Source organism: Ruditapes philippinarum, unplaced genomic scaffold (genome assembly GCF_026571515.1).
Source record: "Ruditapes philippinarum isolate M1 unplaced genomic scaffold, ASM2657151v2 ctg8164_1_1_1_1, whole genome shotgun sequence".
In the NCBI taxonomy this organism is placed as follows: Eukaryota; Metazoa; Mollusca; class Bivalvia; order Venerida; family Veneridae; genus Ruditapes; species Ruditapes philippinarum.
Window position 1 is genome coordinate 32234 of NW_026863149.1, and position 5260 is coordinate 37493.

General features: G+C 30.9%; 1 long non-coding RNA gene across 1 annotated transcript; it reads right to left on the minus strand.

Moving 5' to 3' along the window:
* Positions 1 to 1130: 1130 nt before the first annotated feature.
* LOC132721272 (uncharacterized) lies at positions 1131 to 3028 on the minus strand. Its single transcript, XR_009624442.1, has 2 exons — positions 2937 to 3028; positions 1131 to 1432 (listed from the first exon to the last, which is right to left on the minus strand). It is a non-coding gene; the product is annotated as an uncharacterized LOC132721272 (long non-coding RNA).
* Between the last annotated feature and the right edge of the window lie 2232 nt (positions 3029 to 5260).

Consider the following 5260-nt stretch of genomic DNA (forward strand, 5'->3'; position numbering starts at 1 on the left):
TTTGTTGTATAACGCCGATAAATATCTTTTTAAATTAAAAAGAATATCTGAAAATATAGATAAATATGTCACGATTAAAATAGCGCAAAAAGAAATTGCCTTTAAATTGGATTTAATACCGGAATTTCCAAGAAAATTTAGACTGGTACCTTGCCTAATCCGGGTCATACTCGCCTTTTCCGAATCACCGCAAATTAACGAAATGGCCGGAAATTATTTTTCTTAATTCAGTTCATAGTGACATAATACCGTGAGTTCAACCAACAAGTAATATTAAATCGTGATATATTCTAATAACATTCAAGGTAGCCAGTTTAAAATACAGTTTCTTTATATAGCATTCCTTTAAGTGCCTATCCTTTATCAAACATTTCATTTATGAGCTGCGTGTTCATTTTTTACTAGAAGTGGCTTTGTCATTAACGCGTTAGCATAAAAAAGCAGACATGTCTGCTGCTGTCAAATGAAAAACAATGTTTAGGAACGAATAATTATATTACACATTTGATTAATTTTATGCAAATTGCTACAACTACATCTATACGCTATTATCGAATTGTGAAAACTAAAATATGAATTTTGTTTTGAAAACTATCTAGAATGATAGAAAATGTTCTAAGAAAATAAATCCGAACACCAGTATCTTTAATTCAGCCATTAACGCTGTACAGACGTTTAAAGAGATGTTAAAACTAATGTGATAACAAAATGAAAATATGAAGCAAACAGAATCTTAAAGCAGGTACCTGCACCCTGTTGGGTACTTAATTATATATATGTCATGTGATAGTCTTGTGACAATCACTTCTGTGGCTAAACTAAGAGGCCATGCCAGTTTTGTAAGGGAGTTGTGTTTTTTTTCAGGATGGAAAACAGGCTTTTCTAATTGTTTCATTTCAGCCAAAACTTACAGAAATGGTAATTAAAGATTATTTCAGCCAAAACTTACAGAAATGGTAATTAAAGATTATTTCAGCCAAAACTTACAGAAATGTTAAATAAAGATTCAATTGACTGCCTACATATATGTGAAGAATAAAGCTTTATTTTTTTTATACTAAAAGACTCAGGAATGCTTAGAGGTTTGAGAACTGGTTTCTCCATGATGTAAGTAAAACATAACACATGTATATAATATGTATTTATATATTAAGCATATGTCCATGACTTGTAAAATCATAAGTACTATAAAATCTGAACAACAGCCATGGCGTCCCCTCTGGCATAAATGAAATATATTGTATCATTGCAGTCATATGAGCAGTCTGTGACCATGTGGTAGACCTAGAATGTCACTCTCCCTTGAGATTTTGGTAATCTTAGCGTCCTTGGCTTTCTTTGCTGGTGTGAAGTTAGAGTATTTTTTTTAATTTTCTAACATTTCTGGCAGACACCTCAGCTGGACGTTGGCATTTTTTCTAGGTTTATCCATCTAAAAAAGATGTAGATATGTAAAATAGAATGTATAAAACGAATAATGAATTATTTTACATGTACACTGTACAATATTGTACCTGAAGGAAGGGAATTTCATAGTATTCTCTGGAAGGGATTACATGCCATTTCGTACAAATAATAGTGGCAAAAGTGATGTAAAAAATGTTTCATATTTTATTTTTGCAAAAATCAAAAAACATTTCAATACGATAATGTTTAAGAATCCCCTGCTTTTGGCAGGTTATAGGCAGGTAAAGTTAAGCAAGAGCTGTCAGACTAGACAGTGCTCTTGTTAATTAGATACAAGAGATAAAAAGTATATGAATGATAAAAAACATCTGTATTATGAGTTAATAAAGTACTCAAATATATAATTTTTTGTTTGTTTGTTTCATTTTACGCCTTTTCCCATTAGTATCTTAGTCATATATGCGGGTAGTTTCCTGACCATCGTTCCTGCAAAGTTACCAGTACTAGATAACCTTCCTCAGTGCTTAACTATCAAAGCATCTCCCGGGGATCGAGGTAATAAAGTCATAGACTTTTAACCCCTCGACCACTGAGGCGGTCCAAATATATAACAATTTTCATATAGTGTAAAATAAGTTCAAAATGGAAATACTTCTGAAAATACAAGAGCTACATATTTTAATTAAATCTCATTAAATATTATATGTAAGTGTTGATAAAACATATATTTTTTGAAGTTAACATTAAATTCCCGAAGAAATAAAAGAAGTCACAAAAAAGGAAGAAAATTCTAACTTTACGTAAGGGCCTAGAAATCAATCAAATCCACGGAAATATAAGTATTATTGAAATTTATCCTATCATACATATATCTAAACAATGTTTCTATCAAATTATCGTGGTCAGTGTCAATACTGATGGTCAAAATAATAAATACATGTATGTATCTTCAAACACTTATTTCGCGCAGCAGCAGAATACTATTATAATATTGCTATAAAACTTACAACATCTTAACTGCCCATTTCAATGGAATAAATGAAAGTTATAGCAGGCTAAGTCATATTATTTATAAATATTTATTTCTAATTATAATCATTATCTATATTTTATACAAACAAAAATAAATTTTGCTATATATATTTGGGTATATTTAGGTGTACGGTATTTGGGTATTTCGTGCCGCCGAAAAAAAAAGGTGATTCGGAATACACAAAAAACATGATGTCAGTAATACAGCCTTTTACGTTTAAATTTTAAAATTATTTGTATTATGATTATTATGGCTTGAAAGCACATAAAATTTGCTTTTTATCAATGTTCATTTTGTTTCGTTTCGGGAATTAACTAAAATGCAAGCGCCTTTTCATTTTGAAAATGTTATTTTCATTCGACAGATTTACGCATACGGGAAAAATTTGACACTTAAACAAACTAAAAATACAGATAATGTAAGAATATTTTTTATGCCTTACTAACGTTGAATTGATTGTATAGTGCTTCGATTATAAACCTATAACATAACTTACGATTTTTGTGGTCGTCTGCACGCTCGCGACCTAAAAAGCTTGGAAATGATCCTCATTTTTGACTGGTTCGGAATGGGCGAGTTCACTGTACTCGTGCCTGTGACACTATTCAACTCCATGGTATCATGTTAAAAATAAAAACACCCAAGCTTTTAGTTTTATCTGAATTAAATCATGTTATGTACATATCTGTCCGGACACATGGTACTGTAGTGTAGACAATTTAGGTAATTTTAATACCATCCTTGTCGAGCCTCAGATATAAGTGTCAATACATTCGGACATAACCTCCAGAAATTATACCTTTTAAAGTTGTGAAAAGAATCCAGCTTATGCCAATACTTGCGGCAAACCAATTAAATCCCCTGCTTAAATATAGACTGGAAACTGCCCTGTCAAAATTTCACCAAAAAATATATATGCTTTCTGCCGAGAACGTTAAATACGTCTCGGTACGTAAATCAACCATTTTGAATATAGTCCGTCAATATGGCGCATCCCGTATTATATCCAAGGCGAATTCTTGAAGTCGCCCGAGGTGTTTCGATTGATTAGTGTACATAGAATAGAATAGAATAAAATAATTTTATTTCACCAATCAAGGGTCATACTATATGACATATATAATCACAAGCATAAAACACAAGGCATAAAACAAAATATATCAACCAACAAATTGTGTATTGTATGGTAGAAATGAAGACAATAAAGTAACTAAGGCTTAATTCGTATTATTGGAAAAACAAATAACACAGGCATAGTAATGTTAAAATAAGAAGTAAATAAATAAAACAGTATTTAAAAAAACTATAATTACTCATTCGATATTCAAGTACAATAATATACATTCAATGGTCTGACAAATTTTTATTACTAATAGTACTACCTAACATAAGATTTCTTTTATTATAAATTTCGAGTAGGTATTTAGAAAAGACATTCAAGACTCTAGGGTCTTCCGAGGACATTAACCAAACAAATTTCTGCTTATCATTCAACATACAAAAGTTCTTATTTGATATTTCAATTTGTCTAAATAGTAGTTCTCTATTACTATCAAATTTTGTACAACACATGGAAAAATGAATTTCATCTTCTACAAGATTGGAAGAGCAACAGTTACAATACCTTTGATTTACTGGGATCTTTTTAAATCTGACTGTTTCTATATTCAATCTGTGTGCACTTACTCTAAACTTGGTGAAGAAAGTTCTTACATCTTTGTCCTTAATATGTCTAAAGTACACTTCTCTACAAAACCTTTGTTTAAACAAAGAGTATGTTCTAAGTTTCCCTTCAGTACCTGAGATATTCAAACACCAGTTGGTTTGGTACATTTTCACTAACTTGAGTTTAACAACATTTACTAAGTTCTTATTGGTTAAACCAGCATCAGATATACCTAAATGCTTAAAACAATGTTGTACACAAGAAACCCAGCATACTTTATTATCCGTAAAAAAAGTTTGACTTTCAATAAAGGCAACAGATAGTAATTTGCTAACATTTCCATTTAGCAGTCTTTGATTAAACTTAACATAACTACATATTACATCAATAAATAGTGGATACCGTCCTAGTTCACCGCATACTGCCTCATTTGATGTTTTTTTGTGTACACCCAGAATATATTTTAAAAATTTCACATGCATCTTATCACAGGACATTTTTCCAAAGGATTTCAACAACACATAATCTGTTTTTTTAACAATAGAACTACTAATATTTGGTATACCCCAAATCTCACTACCATACAGAAGAATGGGTTTAATAGTATGATCAAAAAGATGGATGATAGTGTCAACATTTTGGTGTAGCTGACCAAAAACCTTACTAATCTTAAAACTTGCTTTCAGTGCTCTTTTATAAAGATCTTCTTTGCAGTAACTGAAAGTACCAGATGATGCAAAAATAATTCCGAGATATTTATAACTTTTAACATGATTAACTTCAGTTCCCTTAAAGTAGAATTTCTCACTAGAAAGCCTTCCACTTTTACAAAAGGTCAAAATACTTGTCTTTTTAAGATTTACTATAAGACCATTATTGTCACAAAATGTTGATAACTTATTCAAACAATTCTGTAAACCTTTTGGTGTAGTTGACAACAATAACAAATCATCTGCATACAACAAACAACTAATTTTTACATCATTTAGACACACTTGGTCATCACTACTATCAAATACAGCTGGCAAGTCATTAATAAACATCTTAAAAAGATTTGGGCTAAGATTGTCCCCTTGACGCACCCCCATCTGGGGAGAGAATGTTTCTGTTAACTTATCACCAACTTTTATGTGCATCACATTTGAGCAATACAT